The sequence below is a fragment of the Lutra lutra genome, chromosome 11 (genome assembly GCF_902655055.1).
Source record: "Lutra lutra chromosome 11, mLutLut1.2, whole genome shotgun sequence".
Lineage (NCBI taxonomy): Eukaryota > Metazoa > Chordata > Mammalia > Carnivora > Mustelidae > Lutra > Lutra lutra.
In genome coordinates this window covers 101,000,641-101,026,768 of record NC_062288.1, presented here as the reverse complement: position 1 = coordinate 101,026,768, position 26,128 = coordinate 101,000,641, and the positions used below count along the sequence as shown (strand labels likewise).

General features: G+C 40.7%; 1 protein-coding gene across 3 annotated transcripts in view; it reads right to left on the bottom strand.

The window, feature by feature from the left end:
* CNTNAP2 (contactin associated protein 2) overlaps positions 1-26,128 on the bottom strand; it is a 1,959,883-nt gene that overhangs the window by 576,808 nt on the left and 1,356,947 nt on the right. The gene's annotated exons all lie outside the window — the stretch shown is intronic.

Below are 26,128 nucleotides of genomic sequence, written 5' to 3'. Positions count from 1 at the left end.
ATGTCAGGAAGGAGGCATCGGCATCGGGCTGAATGGTGGGAGTGAGAGCCTGAGCCAAAGCAGCAGGAAAAGGAGCAGAAGCAGAATAACTAAAGCTTGATGACTGGGGACCAAAGGACAGCCAAATGACCCAGAGTTTTAAAGCCCTGGCGCTTGAGGAGAAAAGTGATTCCTTTAACCGAGAGGAAAAGGCATGACTCTGGGAGAAGAGGGGAAAAAAAGTAAGTTTTGGGACATCCAGCCTTGTAGCCTTGCCTTATTCCTTCCCTCCAGCTTGAGATTTTTTATGACTCTGAGAAGCTGATCAAAGTCGGGCTCCTCCATAACTTAGGGACCTCTATTCTACTCAGTGATAATCTAATGAACTAATAATCTCTACCAGCTTCCCTCTGCCAGCCCATATTCACTCTCCAGAAGAGATTTATGATGGAGATGGTTTTCTCCCAAAAGAGTAATGACCACAGATCTCATCATGACCATGTCACAGAAGACCTACTAGGGGCTGGCTGGAATTCGCGCCTCGCATAGTACAGCAGCTGACACATTACTGGCTCTGACCTCAGTGTGTGTTAAAAAATACATGAGGTGGCAAACATTAAGTCTGAAATTTTTTTTAGTTATTCTGATAATAAACTTTATTACAGAAACATCTGACAGGCAGCAGAGACTTTTGATGTGCATTGAAAATGGAATTCTCATAGGAACACATACTGTCCAAGTCTTCTTCCTAATTTTCAGCTTCTCAAGGCTTCTGACTGTTTGGAGACCATGTATTTGCTCTGAAATCAATCCATGAAACTCACTAGTGTATTAAAGCCTATTAGAGAGCCTTTCCCTTCTCTTACTCTATCTTTGAGAAAGCTGTGCATTTGTTTTATATAAATATACTCTGTTTCTGAGCATGAGCAAAATTACAGACAAGGACTACTTTAAAATATATTTTCAGAGATAGTGAGAAAAGTTACATGAAATTCTTAACTTGTGTATTCAAGTCAAATACCCAGAATCCCGCTCTACTTGAGCAAAGTCTTATTCAAAGCCCGAATCTTGTTTCAAAATAGGATGTACATTCTGGGAATTTACAGTTACGTTAAAGAGAAGAGCACTGGGGAGAAAAGGAAAGAAAGAAATGCCTCCTTTGGTACATATGCAGACAACATATGCTCTGATGCTTGCCACATCCTGTGGAAACACTGCAGACAGATTCCAAATGAGCAAGAGAGAAGGAGTCAAGAATTAACAAGCAGCTAGGAGATTCTATGGTGAATCATTATTCAAAGAGCAAACGTACTTGACTATTAAAATAATGACAAGATGTTTCAAAGAAAGGGAACCGTAGGCCAATTTTTTCATTTGAGTGTTTTCAAACACCTACTATGAGCTGGTAATAGTGATAAGTATCTTGGATGATGTAGAGATAAAACTCATACTGCTTTGCCTTCAAGATAATATAATATGAAATAGAGTAGGATAAGTACCATAGGGAGATTTAAGCAAAGTGCTGTGATGAGCACTAAAGGGTGAGGAGATTAATTTAGATTAATGCCAATTAGCTCTAATAATACAAGACTGTTTGGGGGGTAACTTTACCATAAGACCGCACATTGACTTGAAAGAGTCTAACACTTGGCCATTAGGAGCTCACCTTTGGTATTAAGCCAATCCCATAGTTTTATTTTATTGTGACAGTGTATAGCTTAATACAGAAGCATGCCTAAATCAAAAATTAAGAGTTTCATGAAGAAAGGATTATATATTAAATTTTAGTTAAACCCCTGTTTCAATAGATTGAACAAGTTTCAAGTATTCTATTTCTATATTACAGAAAATTAATTGTTCCTCATGTCAGGATAGAAGACGACTCTTAATTTAACATCCCTTCCAGATTTCACCTAAGCAAAAGGGAAAATCACAGATTAAACTGCAACCCAGCAACAAAGAGCCTCATGAAAGGACCTCTTGTATTTGCCATTAAATTGCTGAGGACATTGGCCTTGGTCATCAGGCAGGTTTCGTGAAGCCAGTGTCTGAAATGACACCTGGCTTCCTTGTCTGGACACGAAGGATGGCTTGAGGTCCATCATAGCAGATATTGCCATGATCAGTGCTGTGAAGACCCAGATTCCTTCACATCCTACTAACCAGGTCTGAAAATCTCAATCCATGTGTCCTAGTCAGTTTGGGCTGCTGTATCAGAGTACCACAGGGTTCTTGCAGTTCTGGAGGCTAAAAGCCCAAGATCAAGGTCCTGGCATCTTCAATGTCCAGCATCCTCCTAGTTCATAGACAGCTCTTTCCTCCTGTGGCCTCACATGGCAGAAAGGGTTAGGGAGCTCCCGGGCGTCTGTTTTATAAGACCACTTATCCCATTCTCGAGTGCTCCGCCCTTATGATCTATTCACCTCCAAAGACCCACCTCCATATACACGCTGGGATTACGTTCCAATGTACAAGTTTTTGGGAGACACAGACATTCAGTTGATAGGACCACAGAACACTGTCAATGACTACCACCAATGGTACACTCTAGACTGTCCTTTGCCTACTGGAGTTTCCAAGGATCAGAAGTACCTGGAAGCTGACATCTTCGCCAGAGCTTGGTAATCAATAATTGTTGGGTGTGGGGGAATGGCAGGCAAGCTCCAGCATCTCTGGTTGAAACAACTCTAACTCCCTCCAGAGGTCTCCTGTGAGACTGGCTAAGGTCTACTCACTGATCTCAAAGACTTTTGACCAAGATCTCCTTGCTTGTTTTCCACCTCTTTCTGGTTCTGCTTTCCTGTTACCTTATACACCTTATACCCTTAATAAATCTCTTGCCCACAAATCTTCATCTCAGGATTTACTTCTGGGGAATCTTACTTAATGAAACAAAAACAGTTTGATTATTTAATAATATATTTGACATTTTACTTCCAAAAATAACTTCAGGGAATTACTTATGATATTTTCACCTAAACTCATATAGTCTACTTATCTACACAAGCAGTGAACTACAAGTTTCTATTCATAAGGCCAATTATCCACAATAGCCCAGAAAGGGAAACATTTACTTACGTACTGCCCATTGATGGGTGAATGGATAAGGAAGATGTGTATACATAATGCAGTATTAATCAGCCATAAGGAAGAAAGAAATCCTGGCATTTGTAACAACATGGATGAACTTTGAGGGCATTATGCTAAATGAAATAATTCAGATAGAGAAAGACCAATACTGTATGGTCTTACTTATATGTGGAATCTAAAAATGCCTACTCCCAGAAACAGAATAGAATTGTGGTTGCCAGAGGCTGAAGGCAGGGGAAATGTCAAAGGCTACAAACTTTCAGTTATTAGATAAGTAAGTCCTGGACATCTAATGTATAGCACGGTGACTACAGTTAATAATACTGTATTGTATACTTGAAAGTTGCTATAAAATGGAGCTTTAATGTTCTCACCATAACACCACCAGCAAAATGGTAATTATATGAGGTGAAGAATGTATAACAAACCTCATTATGGTAAACACCTCACAATATATATTTGTAGCAAATCATCACATTGTACACAAGCTTATACAATGCTATGTGTCAATTTTATTTCAATAAAGCTGGGAAAAATAAAAATGAAAAATAAAACCCATCTTGGACTGCCTGAAGCTTATCTTTATCAGTATAGCACTTTATTCTTTACATAGAAAAGCTCACAGAATTCACTCTCTATTACCCCTTTCAGATCTCTTATAAACCTCTTTAATAAAGCTATTTCTAGCAGCAAGCCTCAGTGGGTCTGTAGGTCAGGGAATGAGGTGTGACGGGGTGAGACACTGCCATACAAATATTTTCCTCCACTTAAACATCTCTTGTTACTATTTTCTGGTTCACTCCAAATGACAATATTAAAAATCAGTCTTGAGGTTGAAATTTAATAAAACTTTAAAAGTTCTAAATTTTTAAAAAAAAAGCTTGTTTCACACATCACAACCTTACAGAAATTGTGCAAACCCTTCCATATGACCAGAATAGAATCAGAACCACTTTCACCTGCAAAGTTCTATCTCACATAGGAGCTAACCTAATTAATCTGCTTCTCTGACCCACGATGGGCAGTGGAACTAAAATAAACTTGAAGCCAGCTCTCTGTGGATGCCTGGAAGAAGAGAAAATGCCCACCACACCTCTCAAGCTACATAATCTGATGTAGGGTGGCTTGTCAGAGACTCCGGTCACAGCTACCTGGGCCCCCAGAGTTGCGTGGCAGAGAGAGCCATGACTATGTGAAGACTAGCCAGCCTTTGGCAACATGGAGGACTGAGCTAACACAGAGCTGTAACCTTGGGACCTGAGACCACAGCAACTGAATGGAAGTGGCTCTGATAGTGGCCCAGCAGAGAAAGGAATTGGGATGGAAAGCAGTCATTGGCCTCACTAATTTCAAGATGGCAGAATCCTGCAAGGTGTGTTACAGCATCATTTTAGGCCCACTATGATGCCCATTTTATATTTATGGGAACTAAGTGATTTATGTACAGTTTTAACCAAAAAGGGGGAACGAATCTCAATTTCTCTTTTCATAACTTTATGAATTCAGATAGAAGATCCTCTTTCTCCAAACTGATACAACAAATACATTTCCTTGCATGCCGTCAGTGATCATTACCCGACTACGTTTATATCTAGCTTCCCCTGAGAAAAAGAATGAGTGCTATTCACTATTTTAACTGTCAAAAACTTCAAGTGAAACCTTTTTTTTTTTTTTACAAAGAACAGAAAGAATTGATCACTTACATCAATATAAAACTAGGATTACCCATTCTCATATGAAAAAGAGTGAATTATGGTTCACTCACTGGACTGGGTAGCATATGACCCTAATGAGAAGAAGGACCTGGATGGTACATCTAAAACAGCCTGCTGCCTTATAGGGGAGTATCATCTGTGGTGTTATCTGGACCATGAGCTGCCGCAAAAACACATAACAGAACGCATGTTGATGACCACAGGGTTGGTCAGGGACATGTTCTTCTCATTGGATTGATGTAATCTATCACTACCATTAGAAAAAGCCATTCCAGACAGACCTTCTCTGCTTCCTGCCCAAGTCCCCCTGTAACCCCATTGTGAGATGTCAGAAATAATGCTGGATTATTTGGTAGGGTAACACAAAGCCAGTGCAGTGTAGTGGAAAGAATGTGGGCTTCCGGACAGGCTTGTTTCCAATCCCAGCCATGCTGTGGCTTAGTGATAAGAATCTGGGCAGTCACTTAAACTCTATAATCTGCTTCCTCACCTGTAAAATAAGTGTCATAATTCCTTCGTCAGTATTCTGGAGAATGCTGCTAAATAAGATGGAGCTTATAAGGTGCCCAGCATAGTCCTACCACATAAAATTCTCAGCAAATGCTTTCTTTTCCTCACTCATGGAAAGCAGAAATAATAACATAATTAAATGTGATGAATTGGAATAATCAGATAAAAATCATACAACTGATGACTAACTCATTAGATTAATGACTGGAATGAACACAGCCAGTGCAAGGTTAATCATATGTGGAAAGGAAGAAGGATAGAGGGTCTCACTGCTTGTACCTGCAATGTAGGTCTCAAATTCTACTCTTGGGAAGGTAGTTCTTTGAGTTGTTTGATTCAAATACAGATCTGCAACTCTGCACCACTGACAAGGTGCCCAGTGTACCAGATACTAGGAAGTTGGAGAAGGAAAAATGGAGTTCCTACTGATACTTGTTGAGCTCGGTCTACTAGGGATTGAGTGGGTTGGGGAGGTACACGACATCACCTCTCTTCTGCTGTCCTCTCTTTAAAGGAAATGTCCCCTGGGAGAGAGATGTTAAGCTTTCATCAATCAGAAACAATGTCCTCATTAACTGAAAAAGACCAAAAGCCATAAGCTCTACGTCCCCCTTTGAAAGAGAGTGGGAGAGAGGCCTTGAGCAGACACACAATTTTCTCACATTCATAAAATCGGTTTTTGGCAGAAAGAGGATGGAAATGTAGAAATGCTCATATCTAGTTCTGTGTTGGGTCTACACCTTCAGGAGGACTGCTTGGTAGAGACCTATGAATTCACCTGAAAAATAATTCAAAATACATGCTCTGCTTGGGGTGACTCTTAACCAGAGGGCACGGAGACTGTTCACGTAGGACATTCTGGTGGAGAACAAGCTTTCCTTCTTGTTCTATCTGCAGAGTCCAAGTCACAGCTGAAGTTGAACTTCAAGAGAAAAAGAGAGGGAAGGGGCCCCTGATCTCCCAGTGAGCTTCCTACCAGTTGTGACATATTCCTCTTTGCTCCCTGCCCAAGACAGAACTTGCATATAAAAAGGCAGGAAACTATTTGATCATCAGCAATTTCTGAAGCACAGAACGACAGCTTTACGGCAAGACCTGCATTTACAACATCAATGCTTTCTACCTTCGGTTCCTTGGAGGCAACAGCATTAATTCTACTAAGTATACATGGTTAGACTTCAGTAGTTTCTTTGGTTTAGATTTTGCAATGCCTGTATATCTGTGTGTGAAAATCATGCTAAATAATGAGTTTAAAAGTTCACAATGACAACCCCCACCTCTTTTTAACCATGGAAGAGATAATGACTCTTCAAAGGCTAAACATTTTGTAGTATGTTTAGAAATTTATGTCTAAATTTCTACTGCAGAGAAGGCGGTGAGGGGATGATGTGATTGTCTTCTCTCCTTCCTGGAGTGGGGCCATTTTTAGACCATCATCTCTGCAGGGATGACAACCCAACAATATTTTGTTTTCTGTTTCTTATCTGCTGGTTTGAGAAGATGGAAGATAAAACAGAATAGCAATCCTGAGACTTAAGAGTAAAGTCTTAAGAGTTTAGAGTAAAAGTGTTGTGCCTGTGGCACAAGGAGAAAATGGTTACTAGACAAAGCAATTAGTTATTACTTCTAAGTCATCTAATTATGTTAGTTTCTGACACGCAACCCTTTCAACAACTTTATAATAGTGGCATGTGGTTTGACAGTTTTCTGTTTATCCCACCTTTCTCCTTGCAATACTGTTTTAAAGGTGTGTTATCCTAAAAAGGTAAACAAGGACTATACTTTTGAACCCTGGCTTCTGAACTATGTGGGAAGTAAAAATTACATTCAGTACATTTATCCAGAAGGATTAGGAGTTACTATCATGGTCTGATTAGTACATACATTATGCATGGATTATAAGAAGTCCTGTGGAGACTTCTGTGAAACTAGTTCTCTGGAAAGAGGGTTTCACAAGGTCAGCACATCATTAGGAATTGAATCTAGCTGTCCCTTAAAGAGGCTGGGGTGGACTGGTTTGCAAAGCAAGGGCGGAGAGATTGAAAAACAATCCGCAGGTGTGAGGCTGGAGAACTTCTTCCTCTCATAGCCAGAGGGTCATACCACCTACCTGAATTTACTAGATCATCTTTTGATACTCAGTCCTTCATGCTCAGAGTTCTTGAGTCCTGCAAGACTCCACAGAAACTTTAAAGAAGAAAGAGCTAGAATGACTTTATAAACACCAGATTGGTGTGTTGTTCAGCCTTTGAGCTAGTGCCTACGGGCAATTTTAAAGCACATTAGTCATGCAATTTAACATTTAATTGCAGTATGAGATTTGGTAGGCCTATCTCTTAAGACCATTTCCGAACGCTATAAAGGAGTTGAATTGTAGGGGTCTGGTATATATGGAAAATGTTAGAGCTTCATTCTTGTCTTCTTACTTTTTTATGTGAGTGTAGTTGACAATGTTACCTTGGCTTCAGGTGGACAACACAGGGACTCAGATCCTGAAATGCATCAGGGCGGCTGCCAAGAAATGCAGGGACAAGGCAAAGAATAGATGAAAGGAGAAAAATGCCCGGCTTAGACCAGAGAGAGAACTCCAAAGGCATTCCTAGAAGCTGCAAAAATACTTGAAAATGTAGAAAGACAAGCTGTGAGCACCGGAGACTGAATGAGGTGAAGTGAAACGGCCCGAAACGTTTCCAGATACGAGAAGCGGGCGGTATGGGAAAGAGAAGGTTGCCGTTAGCAACAGTGACAGATGCAGACTGCGCATTTTTCATGTGAAGTCTAAGTAGAATTTTGAAACTACGGTTCCAAAGGAAAACACAGAGTCTGACATTCTGGGGTGAGAAAGCCTTTCAGTCTGCAAAGAGCTCGCACCTGCTGCTTTCCCAACATCCCAGGAAAGATGAACTGAATGGCAGTGAGTGAGTGTCCATGGCGTGAGCAGAGCTGCACTTCTCCAGGTCTTATTTCCATTTTTATTAAATTTCTTCCTTGCCCCAAACCTTTGAATTTCTTTTGGCCTGTCCTTATTTCATTTTGGTCCCCAGGACTGTGAATTGACACTAATTTGGCGGTCTGGGTGCTGTTACCCAACACTGTTTTTCATCTCCCTTTGAGTGTTTTCTGACTTTAATATACTGAAATATCTGTGCATAGGAGTTGCATCTCATTGATCAGATTTATTCTGAAAGATCTTTGATTTAAGTAAAAACACAAGGAAAAAAAAAGCCATGGCACAGAGGAGAGAAGATACATCTCGCGTCAGTCACTTATGGACTGTGGAAGGTTTGAGAAGTAACTTCATTTCTCAAACCCTGTGTTTCCTTATCTGCAAAATGAAGGTGTTAGCTGATAATCTCAAAGGTCCCTCCAGAGCTAACAATCTTATTTTTTGAGATAATAATCCACGTCAGTCAGTCAGTGTGATGTGAGTAAAGCATTATTCACAGAATACCAGAATTGTAGACTTACAAGGGTTGTACCATGTTTCCAGCTCTCCTTTATCTTGACATCTGAGAACACAGATGCCCAGAGAGATGAAGTGACCTGTGACACAGCCTGCAGAGCAGGCATGACAGTTTAATATATTACATAACTAATTCGATGAGCTTTTGGAAACTTCAATGTTTTAAGCAATAATGCTATTTGAGAACACTCAACTGTATCATTCCAGGTTTGGAGGTACTAAAAGGCAGAGTGTGGGAATAGGAGTCTATTAATAAATATATATTTATTACTTATGGGGAACGGGCTCACACGATTATGGAGGCTGAGAAGTCCCACATTCTGCAGTCTGCAAGCTGGAGACTCCATCAAGCTGGCGGGGGATTTCTACTTTGAGTCTGAAGACCTGATAATTAGGGGAGCCAAAGGTGTAAATCCCAGCCCAGGAATTTACAGTGTCCCAGCTGAGGCAGGGAGGAAGAAAACAGACCCTCCCTTCCTGTGTTTCTAGTCCTACCCACATCTTGAATGTGTTGGATAATGCCTATTCTCATTTGGGAGGGCTATCTGCTTTATGAAGTTTACCAACTCAAATGCTAATCTCATCTGAAAACATCTCAGACACACCCAGAAATAATGTTTAATCTGGGCACATCATGGTCTAGTCAGTTTGACACATAAAATTCCATCATGTCTCACAAAAATGTGCTATATATAGATTATAAATCTAGAAGACAGGTTATTGAAATGGACAAAATATATAATAGATATCTACAGAAGAAAATATAGCTTGCCCCACATGCTCATCGGTATAATTAGATGAAGGAATGTGCAAATTACCTAATTAGATGATTCTCTGCAACTATGGTCAATCCCAGAACTATCATACCTTAGCAAAGGGTTTCAAGCACTTGGGTGCTTCTCAAGGAATTACCAGCCATGAACATCTCCTCAACAGTAAACCACCTTCAACAATGATATATGCAATGTCTTCCTGATGATGTTTTGAGTGCTGCTATAAAAACATATTGTGGTCAATTTAAAATGTGATTAATTTAAGGTTGTTATCTCAGAAATTGGAACACATAACTGACAGATGAAATTAGAAATGTGGTAGTCTCCAAGAAATCTAATGTCAGAGAAAAGGGATGGACCCGTATCCTTCCAACACTGTGGAGGAGGAGAGACCACGCCAGTGGTCTCCCAGTTGCAAGACTGGGCTCAATTCCTTAAATGGAAACAGCCAAGAGAGGGAAACAACTGATCATCAGATTGGGTAGAAAATCTCTTCAAATTACCCACCCACCTTTGTTTTCATTCTTCCTGCGCCATAATATGGCCTTTTGGTCTATAACTTGAAGATGTGCAGATCAGAAGGGGATGCCCCATCCAGGACACCGGTGTCTCATGTAATTTTCAAAGTTCACTAATAACCTGAAGCACTGGTAAAGAATTGCCTGTGAGTTTATAAATCAGTGTTCCAGGACTTGGCTCCTCCGTGGAAATCATGGTAGTACGTAGATTGCAGTCCATCCAAGTAACTCTTGAACCAATGTCCCTCTCAAAATGCATTCAGCTTAATATGACATTATGAGCCTTTATTCTAATTAATATTTGAGTTGCATGCTTGATTTCTTAGAGATACATTCTGGGGCAACAGAAGAAGGAGGGCATAAAAATCAAAGAGAAATTGATAAATTTCTCGAAATTAGAGGGAATTCCCTGAAGAAATGGCACAAAGTTAAGGTAAATGTTGAGGCAACGGAAGAGAGGATGGCTCCTTACAAGTCATGGCCCCATGGGGGCCAATGCCACCCTGAAGGACACAGGACAGTTCCACATTGTGGAGCAAAGGGAAGCACAAAATGTAAATACCACAGCCTCACCATTTTCCTAAACTCGACTCCACTTAGACTAACAGACATCTTAGAGACTTTCTTTTTTCAGTTGGGGGTAAAGTATACACAGTTAAGCAAACGACTGAAAACTATAAAGCCTGGACATATGTGTCTTGATTTTGTCAACAGAGTCCCAAACCAAAAACAAAGAAAACAAAACAAAAATGCTATCACGCGGAGATATTTAGGCAACCCCCCCCCCCGACCCTCGGCAAAACAAAACCCAAACAAAAATCCCAAACTATTGATGTTTAGTGCCAAATGAATGACAGATTGTGTATGACTGCCCACCAAACCCCCTACCGATTCTGTTTAACAAACTATGTCTTAGATTTATTTTATTTACAAACATTATCTAACAGAGTGCTGAGCACAGAAAAAAAATCACTGAATAAGTAATTGTTGAACTGATGTGCTAATACATTCGGTTGATTTGGCAACTTTTCAGATTTGCCACGATGACCAAGTCACCGTAGCCCCCCAGGCTGTGGACCGCAGCTCAGGATGCCCACGCCCACAAGAGTGCCAGAGAGGCCTGAAAGCCCACATCAAACTTTAAAAAGGACAAGCTCTATAACATGGTGCATCCATGAATCAAAACATCCTCCTTTTGTTTACCATGATCCCACACTTCAGGGTTCTTAGCTCGTTTGGTGATCCTCAACACAACGGGAAGAAAATAAACTGAAATACGATGCATGTAACATTAACCTTCCCCTGGGGTCTGGTATTGGCTTTTGAGAAGGTATTTCTAGAATAATGTCTCTCCCACAAATACACAGTACGTTTTCTCTCTTATTTGCTTATTCTTGGGATAAAATTGAAAGCTATTAGCATTTCGGTGACTCTAGATTGGAAAGAACATACTCACATGCCATTTGGTATTTGGAAAACTGGATCTTGTAAAGTCTGTTTCAGTTTCAGGGTGACGTGATAATGGATACTGACTGTAAGAAGAAAGTGCAAGAAATAGAGAAGGACTGGGGTAAGCTTGGGTGATAAACACGGAAGAACAGAGGTGTGTCTGTTTTAGTTAAGACGCATGGGATGGGTGTGTCAGGGGTGGGAACACATCACCTTCACTGGGGATGATGGGAATAAAGAAAGTAGGGGATTTTCAATTACTGCAGGGGTAACAAGGACAGAGAAAATAAAACCTTGTCTGGTGAGGGAAACCTGGAGGGGGGTGTGTTTCAGTTACAGAGTTGTAATGGAGCTCCAACACAGGGGAGCACAAGCCGCAGTGTGGGCGACTGTGAGAAGGATGCTGGGGAAGGAAAACATGCTTAAGTATTTCACTCTGGTGTTTAATATTTAGATATTAACTCGCCTATTCTTGGTTCCAAATTTGAGCTGAACTTTCATACTCCCTGTGAGATAATTTACAATTTTGAGGGATGGCCTCAGCCAAAGGAAAATATGACTCTGTGCAAAATGTTTCAATTCATTCCTTGTCGCCATGCTGTCGCCTGATTACATATACGATCACGAGTAGAATAATTTAGAGACAGCAAGAGGTCTGTATATAGTACCTAGGATATTCACCCAGAGTCTGTCAACTTGTCATGTAAAGTTATAACTCATTGGAATACCAGCCAGCTTGGAATAATTTTAATTAATCTAGTGGTGGGCTTTGCTTTTAATTTGCTGAAGCGACCAGTGCTATAGCTGCTGTTGCGGCTACTAGAGAGAAGCAGGCTCAGCAGCCGCATCAAATATGAGAAATGGGGATGCCTGGGTGGCTCAGTGGATTAAGCCACTGCCTTCGGCTCAGGTCATGATCTCAGTGTCCTGGGATCAAGCCCTGCATCAGGCTCTTTGCTCAGCGGGGAGCCTGCTTCTCTCTCTCTCTCTCTGCCTGACTCTCTGCCTACTTGTGATCTCTTTCTATGTCAAATAAATAAATAAAATCTTTTTAAAAAATGTGAGAAATGTGAAAGACATTCCTTCCTGCCCTTGTTTACTAATTCCCGGACTGGACTAATTCCTGACTGGAGCATTTGCTAGTGCCCGGGCACCCAGAATTTCCCCGGCAAAGCACGCCACAGAAATGCCCTGTGGGTAGCAGAAAATCAAATGAAGGCAGTAACATTTGCATTCACAAATATGTAATAATAACCTCTGTAAATATCTTTTAATAAAACTTTTCTTTGAAGGAAACCTCAAAATATTAGCATCTCTTTATGTCCTTTTATTTTTTTCTCTTTTAAGAAAAGTTCCATGTTAAGGGGTTTTTCATGGCTTTTTCTTTGAAATTCCTTAAGGGAAGATTATTAAAAATGTTTATGTCTCAGTGCAATAATGATATTAAAGCTCTGGAGATCTATCCACAGCACTGTTATAGCTGATTGGAAATGTACATGTGTTTACAAGCATCTACGTGTTATATATATTATATTATGACACTATTACATGGGGCTCCAGAGTCCTGCTCTGCAACCAAAACTTAGCATTTATATTTGTAAATGGCTATGTGATATTTTTTAGTAATTACTTTCTGCAGGAACCAACAGTGGTTGGCCTAAATGAATTCAGTGAGCAATGCTCATCATTCTCTATCCATTTGTATGGTGCTCATGGCAGGAGAGTGGGAAGATGCCATTTAGATACAAGGAGAGTCAGCAAAAATAGGTCTCACCAAAATGATCACAAATCCTGCTTTTTGAACTTGTGGTATCTAATTATTTACCTCTCTGAAGACTAATTTTTTCTTTTTTTTTGGTAATAGTCTCATTTTTTTTTTTTTTTTTTTTTACCCCTAATGCTCTGATTCTTATACAAAAACTGGAAGCTTAATGTTACGGTCAGTAAACATCACGTAGAACATGTATTTCCCGAAGTCACTGTGCATTGTAGCACAAAGAAATTAGAAAGCTAATAATCTTCTTCAAGAGTATTTTCCATTTGTAGAAAGAGCCAACGTTGTATCAATTGTCTGCATGGTGTGTGCTCATGCAAGTGCCCACGGAAAGCTGAAGTTTGGTTATGTCTGTGTTGGTTCTTACGTCACCCATGCATGAAGAGTATTTGAGGCAGTTATCCCTGGCTGATACAATCTTCCTTCTCTGGTCAAAGTTAAAAATAAATAAGAAAATTTAATGACAATTAATCATGCTGCCATTAGTTTTCATTCATAAACCAGGCACTGTACCAGGCAATATGGTTCCAAAGATGACCATGAATTTATCCTTGCTTTGAAGGAGGATTTATTTAGTGTTTATTATTTAGTGAAGGGTGAACGTTTAATAGGTAAACAGTTATAATATAGCATAACTGGTGTTACAGAAATGTAAATGAACTCAGAAAAAACAAAGGGAATAATGGTGTTGAGTTACCTTTGCATTGCCTTTTATTTTTCATTTTATTTATTTTTTTAAAGGTTAGTTTATTTATTTTAGAGATAGAAAAGAGAGCATGAGCAGGAGGAAGGGCAGAGGGAGAGAGACAAGCAGACCCCAAGCTGAGGGAAGAGCCTAACATGGGGCTCCATCCCAGGATCCTGAGATCATGACCTGAGCCAAAATCAAGTCAGATGCCCAATTGACTGAGCCACCCAGACACCCCTTTGTATTGCCCTTAAGAAACTCTCCATTAAAATGTCTTCATTTATATTTATATTTATTTATTGATATTGCCCGACTCAAAGTCAAGTTAGAAAACACACATGAAATTATGTGTGGGTACTGCCAGTAAATTGAGTCATCCTGGGCCACTTTTCTACTATATTTGACTATTTGGGTGGCAAGTTTAAATCTTACACTACCACACCCTGAGGGCTGTCATGAGCCTTCCACAGGCAGGAGCGACTCTGCCCAGAGCTGTGTCACTACAGCTTTCAGTATGTAAAGAGAATAACATGTCATTGAAATCCTAGCAACCCAGTCCTTTCAGAACCAAGGACAGTAGCTAAATGAAAGACAACTGCTTTTCTTTCTTTTTCTTGAGATATCAAAGGGCTTGTTTCACTCACATTTAGGTAAGAGTCTCCAAGAATTCTGCTGGTGGTTCCTTCAAAATATTTTATAAAGACACCTAAGGATTCTTCCATATTTGCTGAGTTGCAGTCCCTAACCTCCTGACTTTATTGAAGGGAAAGGTACAAATGTGAAGTTTATTTCAAGCTCCATACCAGACTGGGCTTGCTGCTTTAATGCAGCTCAGGGATCCTGTTTTGACGTCTAAGACATTATAAAATATACTGTTCGATTTTTGGTCTTAATAATATGAGACAGATACTGAGGAAAGGACAATTACAGAGCGGAAAGACAGATGCTACATCATGTTAAACTCCCAGAGTTTCAGTCTACCCATTCACATGAAGCGTGAGTAGGAATCCGTTGTCTTGTTAACAGTTTTAGCACAGATTAGACATCACAGAAATAGAAATCCAATTCCAGCCAATTAATTTCCTAAAAATGAGCAAGAGCAACTGAATGAAAGGAAGATGGCCATTCAATGATGGTGCTGGAATGATTGGATGTTTCATAAACAAAAAATTACACATATAAATAAATGATGTAAACTCTGACCTTAATGTCATATCTTATACAAAGATCAACTTAAAATGGACCATGCACTTAAAGGTAAAATGTCATGCTATAAAATTTCCAGAAAGAAACAAGAAAAAATCTTCAGGACCTAGGATGAGGCAAGGTGTTCCTAGACCTGATGCCAAGAGCATGGTCCATAATAAGAAAAATTGATAAACTGGACCTCATCAAAATGAAAAGAAATTATTCTCTAACAGACTCTGTTAAGGATAAAAAAAAATACATTATAGACTGGGAGAAAATATTTGCCCATTGTATCTCTGCCAAAGGACTAGTGTTTAGAACATATAAATAACTCTCAAATCTCAGCAGTGAAAGACAAACATAAAATTAGAAAATGGGCAGAAGATATGAAGAGATGTTTCAAAAGAGGGGCTTTATAGGTGCCAGATAAGCACATGACAAGATGTTCAATGTCATTACTCATTATAAAAATTAATATTAGGACCATAATAAAATATCACTGCACGCCTATCTGAATAACTAAAGTAAAAAATAATGCTAACACCAAATACCAGCAAGGAGGTAGAGAAATTGGATCATGTACACACCGCTGGTAGGAATATAAAAGGCTGGAAAATAGTTTGACAGTTTTTTTTTTAATTGAAAAAAAACCCCAAAGGACTTAGAAACTGACAGATAAATGTTCATAGCAGCTTTATTCATAATAGCCTCAAACTGGAAATCACCTAAATGTCCTTCATTAGGTGAATATTGAAACCAAGCATGATATATTCAACCCAAGGAGCACTACTCAGTAATAGAAGGGAAGAACTACTGGTACACACAAGAACTTGCATAAACCTCAAAGAATCATGCTGAGTAAAAAAGCCAGTGTGTAAAGGACAAACACTGCATGATTTCCCATTTATGATGTTTCTGAAATAACCTCATCACAGAGATGGAAGACAGACTAATGGCTGCAGTGGGTTAGGGATGGGGTTGTGGCTAAAAACGAGTAGCATGATGGAGTCTTGTAATATTATTAAAAAATCTGGATTGTGGTGGTGGTTACATAAAGTTGCACATGTGATATAACCGCATGGAACTACACACACACACATACACACACACACACGCACATACATACACACAAATAAGGACCCAGATGGCTATTGAAATCTGAAAAACACTATGATTTTTATCATTGTCAAAAATCAAAAACAAATTCAATCCTCCCCCTAAAACCTGCTAGTTCACTCAAAAACCCTCCAAAAGAATTATGCTCCACAAGTAAATAGCCAGCATCCCAAGTACTCTTATCATTTGTCTACCTGGCCAAAGTCACTTCTTCATAGTTGCTGTTCCCTACTCTGTCTTTTCTCCCAACCCAAATCAAATCAAGCCAAACAACCAATGACACAAATTTCCTCTCTTTCTCTTCCTCTTTCCCCCATCTCTACAACCATATCTCCCCTTGCCTCTCCCAAGTACAGGTTCCTTTCTTCCCCATAATCCTGCCAATCTCTAGATCAATTCTTCATTTTAGCCTACTTTGGATCATTTTCATTCACTTCTCCCCTCATTGGCAGCAATACAAAAAAGTTCCAGGACTTAATAAACACAAAACCTCTTGAAGGAAGGAGAAGGATTTGAATAATGACAGGTCAGTATTGTTTGCCCTTTCCATCACCAAGTGGAGATAATACCCATGACCCCCATAGGGTGAATATTGTGAATATTAAATAAGATGTCATCCATAAAGCACTTAGTGCTATGCCTGGCACACAGTAGGTGCTCAATAAATGGTAGCAGCTAGTAAAAGGAAGCAACTGGCACATAAAGGAATGGTACTAGTCCTGCAATTCAACACTGCATAAATATTCATTAAGCATTGAATATAGTCTTAGAACTTTGCTGGTACCATGAAATAGCCAAAGGGAAACTAAGTATACAGTAGAAACAAATACATGAAAAAGTAATGATATTAGTCTTTAGGGAAATGCTAATTAACACAATGTGATATCACTACACACCTATAACAATGACTAAGATGCTGAGCAATTGGATCTCAGTCATTGCTGGTACAAATGCAGAATGCTACAGCCATAGTGGAAAACCCGAAAGGTTCTCATAAAGGTGAACATTCACTTACCATGCTACTCCACTTCTAGGAAACTAAGTGAAATAAAAAGTCTGTTCAAACAAAAATCTGTGTGGGAATGTTTATAGTGACTTCATTGCATCACATTGGAAATTACTCAAATATTCCCCAACTGGTAAACGTATATACATACTGGGTATGTCCATACAATGGAGTATTACTTAGAAATACCAAGGCATGTACGACTGATTCACAGAACATGATTAAATTCTAAACACATCATGCTAAGTAAAAGAATCTACACACAAAAGTGTACTTTCCATATGGTTCCATAGACACAAAACTATAGAGACAGGAAATAGGTACATGGTCATCAGGAACGGCAGGTGAGAGAGGGGCTGACTACAAAAGGTCACAGAGAAAAAGTCTGGGGTAATGGAATTTTTCTATATCTTGATTATAGTGGTGTTTACACAACTGTATGCATTTGCCAAAACTCACAGAAATGTACAAAAAGGGTGAATTTTACCTTATGCAAATTTTACCTTAATTTAAAAAAAAATAGAAAAAAAAAGGAATTTTAGCCTGAAAGTGATTTTTTCCTTTTTTTTTTAACTTAAACTCAATTAGCCAACATATATGTGACTTCTTTAAAATTGGAATTGTAAGTGTTTAGTAGCTTCTAGAGTATAGAATCCTTTACTTCTTCGGTTAGGTTTATTCAAAGAAATTGAAGAAGATACAAAAAGATAGAAAACTATTCCATGCTCATGGATCAGAAGAATGAACATTGTTAAAATATCTATGCTGCCCAGAGCAATCTATACTTTCAAGGCCATCCTGATCAAAATACCAATGGTATTTTTCAAAGTTCTAGAACAAACAATCTTAAAATTTGTATGGAACCAGAAAAGACCCTGAATCACCAGGGAAATGTTGAAAAAGAAAAACAAAGCTGGGGGCATCACGTTGCCTGATTTCAAGCTCTATTACAAAGCTTGATCACCAAGACAGCATGGTACTGGCACAAACGCAGGCACAGAGATCAATGGAACAGAGTAGAGAGCCCAGAAATGGACCCTCAACTCTACAGTCAACTAATCTTGGACAGAGCAGGAAAGAATATCCAATGGAAGAAAGACAGTCTCGTTAATAAATGGTACTTGGAAAATTGGACAACCATAAACAGAAGAATGAAATTCGGCCACTCTCTTACACCACACACAAAGATAAACTCAAAATGGATGAAAGACCTCAACGTGAGGCAGGAATCCATCAAAATCCTAGAGGAGACCCTAGGCAGTAACCTCTTCAACGTGGGCCACTTGGCTTCAGATATAACTTAAGAGATGAGACTATTTGATGCGCAGAAATATGAAAATCATGTGTACCTCTATGAAATTTGTTGCTGAATTATGAGGCCTAGGTTGCTAATGATGAATGATGAGGTTTATTAATTGAATTTAAAGAGACCGCTGACTAATGTGGGAAGAGGACCCATTAGGCTTCAGTGGGGCTTCAATGTCAAACCTCAAAAGAATGGGCAGGACGTGGCTGGGCAGGGAACTAGAGTATTTTGGCCAAAGTCATGTGGGTAGAAAACATGGAGCAAGATGGGAGGAGTCTTACTGGACGGCAGCAGGGTTGGTGGTGAGAGGATGAGAAATGGACTTGATAAAGACAATGGAGCCAGATCCCACAGGGTCTCACGTTTTAAACACAGCTGGTGACTGGATCAAAGTCTTTTCCTTATAGTAAGTTCTTGAATAGGAAGGGGTCATATCAAAGTGGTATTTCCAGATCATTATTCTGGAAGTCGTGCCCCCTACAGAAGGAGGAAAGAAGGGATGTTCTGACCTGGCAGGAAAGGGGAATCAATGTGCTATTTATGCTGCAGACCTAGATTCCTTTGCAGCTTTTGAGCTGACATCTTAGCTGATTGTCTTAATAATAGATATCCTGTGTTAAAAATGGAACTTTTGAATGTTTGGCAATTGGAAAGCACAGCTGCCTCTAGCAGTTTACTTCTATAGCTTCTGGGCATAAGACATCATATATAGAAATGGCTGCTCAGGTGGCTGTTTTCTTTTAGGCGTGTGGGGACTGCAGCTGTCTAGACGGCCACATGATCAAGTTGTTCTTTTTTTTTTTTTTAAAGATTTTGCTTATTTATTTGACAGAGAGAGATCACAAGTAGGCAGAGAGGCAGGCAGAGAGAGAGGGGGAGAAGCAGGCTCTCTGCTGAGCAGAGAGCCAGATGTGGGGCTTGATCCCAGGACCCTGGGATCATGACCTGAGCCGAAGGCAGAGGCTTTAACCCACTGAGCCACCCAGGCGCCTCACTGTCATTCCTGATCTCATAAATAATGAACACTTGGCAATCTGACAGCAGAGAGCTGTTCTGCTCCAGAGTTCAAATACACGGTGACCCTTCTATCAAGTCACTGAGGAGGGGCATCCGCTCCTATGTTGGAAGCGTGTAGAGGAGAGTACAATTCTAAATCCTTGCTTTGGGGATTATTTGTGCTCACAAATGCCTCAGTTCTTTCTTCTGTGGTTTTAGCAAAGACTCTTTATTTAGTTAAGTCACAAAAGCTCAAGAATGTGGGTTTCTGTTCTAGTTCAGTATAAAATCCTGGAGAACATATTCACTAATCATTGCTATAAAATTCTACCCAGCATCTTCACAGGAACAAGGGAGCCTTAATTGTATGTTAGATTATTATTTAAATACACTACGATTATTGAAAGTAAAGGTGTCAAGATCAATATCCAAAGCATACGGACGTTAAAGTAGGTGTGTCCCCGAGCCTTCGAGAAATCTCTTAATTATTCCTGGGATGTGCTGTTTTAAGAGAACATCAAATGTCTTGCTGAGCAGCAAACAGATGAACCCTAAAACACAGCTTCGAGTAACAATGAGGCTAATATCAAATGCCCTTCATCGGAGAGTCCTAGAGGCCTTTACAAATGGCATAACATTACTCTGAACATCACTCTAGAGAAGCATCAAATTAATTTCCATTTCAGAAATGGAACCCTTGAGAAAGAAGCACGTCCATGATCACAATTAAACCTACTTTTTAGCATACTTGAGGCCAGTTCCTTTCAGCCATCTGTTCTGACAGCTTATTTTGGGCCCTGGAGTAAAAGAGAGAGAGCATGAAGATGTCAGAACGGAAAACCAAACTGCATCCATTCAACAGTTCTGGGCTCGTTCAGATATGAAGTCAAATAACACAGGATTACAGTTCTCAGGTGTTCACAATGCATCTGGGGTATAGCAACATTTAAGGAGCAACATGGCGGGTGCTATGGTAGGAGTGTGATTGAAGTTTGGTGGAAACACATGAAAGGAATCAAACTAGGGGATCAGAGAAAAGTTCACTTACGAAGGGACACTTAGGCTGAGCTTTGAAGGACTGAAGGAGCTATCTTCAAGCAAGAAGCAACAAAAAAGATTCTCCCAACAACAAACAGCACAAAGAGTGAAGCATTGTAACTACCAGGAGCTGAAACAATAGCTTGTGTAGCTGAGTTGCAGGGGCAGTGATGGGGGCGGGGGAAGCATGCCATGAAGAGCATGTGATTTCCGTGCTAAACTAAGGAGCTTAAAATGTGTACCAAATGCTAGCCAAGGGAACAGTTCAATGGTCAGTGCCCATATTCACAGGAGATGCACAGTTCCATCAGCATCACGATACCAATAAAAAAGTTGTAAACGTAATTTACAAGACCCCCAATGGGCAGAAACACAGCCTCCTCAGGAGCTCCTATTTACAATTCATGCTCATGTGTTCTGGATAAGATGCCAGTCAGTTATTCTGTCCAGGAGGAAAAGAAAACAAAGTTGGGGCACAAATAGCACTTCTCTGCCATGGAATTAGGCAAAAGATCAGTGAGGCATGGTATGATCAAGAGAAAGGCGAGACATTTCTGGGAAAACATAAACAAAGCTGAGTGATTAATTGGACATAAGGGGCTAAATAAAATTTTAGTGACTGAAATTTTGATTCAAAATCACTGCGCTTTCTGAGCTTTTCAGTGAGTTGTGAAGATAATAAAATGAGCGAAGACAGAAGACTTAGGTACTAAAGGGGTCGCTCCACCAACAGGCTCAGTTTGCAATGATGATACGGCTTAAAGTCAGAGTCCTAGGAGCCTTCCAAGGGCTGGTCTTTGGACATGGTTTGGTTTCCAGGGACTCTAATTTTGAGCTCGAGATTGCTCAATACGTATTGAGGAACAGAAAACAGCTGCCAAGTGAGGTGGGGTGTCCTTTCTTCCCAAATAAACCCAGGCTGAGTGCGAAGTCCCATTCTGCTCTACCGCTGTCCTCCTTGTGTTACCTCCGTGCAATGTGCTCAGACTTTCTGGTACATTTTCATCTTAATAAAAAGGAGCTCTGTAAAATTCATCTTTGCATTTACTGTTGGGATGCTTTGCAGACTGTGTTCTCTGGGAAACATGCTGAGAAGGAATCAGGACTGCAATGTTTTATTGGGGGTGGCATCAATCACAGAAAAGAGCACAATGCAGGGAACGGCATAGGGGCTGACAGCCTTTGTGTAGACTTGACCAAGTCTCTGTCAGCCCAGGAAGAGCTCTGGAGCAAACAAAGCTGGCGTGCGTGACAGAGGAGTCCTACAAGGGGCGGAAATGGCCCAGCCCCTGCACCATTAATCTGCTGTCTTTGCTGGGAGGCCACCTGGAGAAGAGTGTGACCTCAGCTTGAAAGCCCATACAGACCCAGAGGAGCTAACAGCTGGAGCCATCAGCTGATCACACTCCTCTCAGCTAGGCAGCCAGTCCTTTCCTGAAGCAGGATGTGGGGCGCACATCTCTGTCTCCACCACAGAGGCTTGAAAATTCATTATGCGATACTCTTTTTATGAAGCCCTGGGAGAAATAGCTCTCAGTAGCAGGACTAGCTGTGCATAACCTGCACAAAGGATATGCTCCTCTCTTTTGGACACTATTATCTATATTATCTGTCTAAATTGATTTGCAGGATCCCGTTATGGATATTACAAAATGGACTATATTTTCAGCTTGGTCCTCCTCTGATCCATTTCAAAAGTGGGAGAAAATCATCAGTTAACTACTTCAAATACAGACATAGATACAAAGATAGATAGATAAATAGATGGATGGATAGGTAGATACTGTCCATTCTCTAGAAATAGCAAAATTATAAATCTGTTCATTTGTGGAGTTTTATTGATCTGTATTCCTAAAAATTTATTTAATAACACTTACTTAACCCTCTTGTTGGCTATCAAAAACTTAAAGGAGAAATAAAATTCTGGAGGCACCCCACTTTCCCCCTTTCCTGCTAGCACTTTATAAGTAGCAAGAAAATGATCACTCCTGGATTCACTTCTGCCAGAACGACCAGTATGTGAAGACTGCTTGGCAGTCACTTGCCTTGGTTATTAGTACCTGAGGTCTTGTAAATATTGGGATCTGGGCATTAGGACAGCACATCCCCCCTCCTTTTTTTTTTTTTAAAGATTTTATTTATTTGACAGAGCACACAAGCAGGAGGTGGGGCTGAGGGAGAGGGAGAAGCAGGCTCCCTGAAGATCTGGGGAAGCCTGATACAGGCCTCGATCCCAGGTCTCTGGGATCATGACCTGAGCCAAAGGCAGTGGCTTATCCAACTGAGCCACACAGGTGCCCCACATCCTCCCTTCTGGATAAGGGACAGGACTGGTAATGAGGCTGATGCATGGGCAAGTGTTAAGGATGGCCACACGCCAGGACAAAGTTGCAATGACCAGGATGGGCCTGTCATCGGAATTGAAGAGGACGAACTTGCTCTGTGGCTGACATGTGGGTTGTGGCCAGGGAAGGGGATGCTCCTTGCTGGTGATGAAACTACACACTTAAAGAGTACTCCTCAAAGGCAAAAGAAGAGAAGCAAAGAAAATGGTACAAAGTGTTTGATCGCTACGACATGGCTGGCTCCATAAATTGAAGGGCCTAGTAGAAAATGAAAAGGCAGAACCCTTGTTCAGAATTAAGAACTTCAAGACAGCGACAGCATGGCATTAAAAGAAGCAAAGGGTCATTGTGTGACTGCACAGGTCCCTTATCCATGAAGCTGGCCCTGGATACAGACTCAAAAGGTAACTGTACAAGAGATGCAGCACTTTTTCCCAGATCACCAATTAACACCTCATCTGTACACCTGAGAAAGTTCTATTCCTATTACTCTGCCCTGAGTCTGGTATGACCTGTTAGCCCTCTGGGCTCTGGGGAAGGGAGGTTGCCAATGAATGCAGCAGTTATGAAATCCCCATTTGGTCCCAACTTTTTACCCGGGGAGAAGTTGAGGGAGCAAATTCTACATTCAAATATTCTGTACCTGGTGGAATAGATGTTGGACCATGTCCTACACTACACATCAAGGTTGTTGGTTCAGAAATTGGTTTGTTGTCATAATAGACTGAGAACAGCTAACTCATTTCTTATCAGGGGGTTTCATGGGGTCAAGACTTTCTGGCTATCACTGGATGTCAACACTTTTGATAATATCATTGATGCTGCTGCTGTTAATGTTACACATGTTGTAAGAACAGCTCGGGTGCTTGCAGAGCAGCCTTGTAGAGCTGGACCACAGGAAGGATAGCACCTCCCCAAAGGGAATTTAAGTAGAAATGAACAACCCCAAGTCTACCGAATCAGAATAGTGTTGGGGGAAAGCAGGGAGGTGTGGACAAGTCTATATTAAAAAGAAGGAAAAAAAATCCTAAGGTGATCTCATGGTTTCCTGGTTAAGAATCACCATTCTACGGGGGTGTCTGTGTGGCGTAGTAGGTAAAGTAGCTGACTCTTGGTTTCAGCTCAGGTCATGATCTCAGGATCCTGGGACTGAGCCCCACATTGGGTGCTATGCTCAGCATGCAGTCTGCTTCATATTCTCTCTCCCTCTCCCTGTACCCCTCCCCCTGCACGTTCTCTCTCTATAATACATATGTAAATATTTAAAAAAAAAAAAAAAAAGGAACTACTTCTCTACTTGAAATCCCTCTTTTTACCCCCAGATAAGAAAACAGACTAGAGCGACAGGTGCAGTGACAAGCTCATGTTCACGTGGATGGTTAGAGAGCACTGGATCCCAACCCATGTACACTCTGTCCCTGACAGAGCTCTTTGCACTGTTACCAGAGTTTTCAAACTGCTTTCATTATCTATGACTTCAGGGAGAACTGTGACAAGCAGAAGACAAATCAGATATATATAGTGATATATAGATATATAGATGAGAACATTTTTTAGTGTGAATTTTGGCTTAGATGTGTCAAAGATAGATATTGGGCTTTGAAAATATCAGTGTGAGGTTCCAATGATCTTAGGTACTGAGGGTTAGGCCCCGTGACCAAAATGAAGTTTCCTGAAATGTATTTGGTGTTAAACTGAATATACCATGTATGTTGGGTGAAGAAATGTAGAACTTGGGTTAATGAATATTCTACATGTCTGTAAAAAGGTACGATTAATATGTGTGTGTGTGTGTGTGTGTGTGTGTGTGTGTGTGTGTGTATGGTATATATAATCTCTGATTCTGTTAAAAGAATTGCAGTGGTCTCATGTAAGAAGCCTCGTTCACTACAGACAATGGAAATTTTTTTTAAAAAGTTAGAAGACAAATTTCCAACCTGATTTTCATAGTGTACTCTGTTTTATGTAATTTAATAAAATGTATCTATGGGCAAGTTACCAGTGAATTTCTAAAAAATCGAAATACCTCTTAGCTGATAACTTATTTTTATGGCTTTTTACGGGCTGTATTCCCACTTTTCACTGAGTCACATGATAAATTAACATTACAGTGAAGCAAGCCGACTCTGGTACTGTTACCAGTAACTGAAGGCGGCGCCAGACAGATCCCCTCACCCGCGACATGTGAGGGGAGAGTGTGTCTTCCTTGCAAACAAACCTAGTTTATACTTTACACAAGGGTCATTCTTCCATGAAAGTGAAGAAAAAAAGACTCAGCTATAATGGCCCAACATCTAAAACATCTCAGCTTACGTGAAAAGAGCCTGACAAACTGAGAGACCTCGCTAACGAGATGCATCTCTAAGGAGCCACGGGTGTGACTGAGAGGAGCTTCGTGAAGAATCCTCACAGCAATTCGGAAGTATCTTTTAAAAATGGAATTGCTTTCCCCACATGAGGTTCCCCAGAGGAGCACAGCGGATGCAGCACATCCGTCCTCGGGGCCTCGGGTTTCACAGCAGACACGGAGGCCGCTGGTGCTGCTCGTCTCTCCAGAGGCCACGACGGGGAGCCACTCAGCCCAGCCTCGAGGAGACTCCGGGGGCCAGGCATGAGCAATAGTTATCAGGTGACATCTTAAACGGTACCCGGAGTTTAGGGACCTCTCTTGCTTCAAGCCATTTTTCTCAAGTAAACGCTCAACACTGGCCTCACACCATTTATTTCAGCTTCTCATTTGCAGGCCGGCCCTTCCTTCAGGCGAGCTCTGTGGGAGCCATTGTGTCTCCTCATAAAACAGCTGTGAGTTCCCAGGTTTCAATCACTTTTCTTCTGCTTCCCTTTCTTCCTTCTCATGTGTCTTCAATTTAGCAGCAATACGACAGCTCCGTTCTTGCATCTTTTGGGCCGATGTGTTGTGGCATTTGCACTTCCTGCCCTCGGAGAATAAATGCGGGAAATGGGGAGAACAATTTCTGGGGATGAATGTGAAGTATATTGGGTATAAAACACAGCTGGATGACATAAGCTCGTTGTAACCATGACGGTGATGGACGGGGACAGTTACACTCACAGGGTCATGCACACGGCCCTCCCTAGACCTGGACCACGCTGCCCCAGATGTGTTCTTCTGAATGTCAACAATTCACGATTGCCCTCAATCACTCTTCTAAA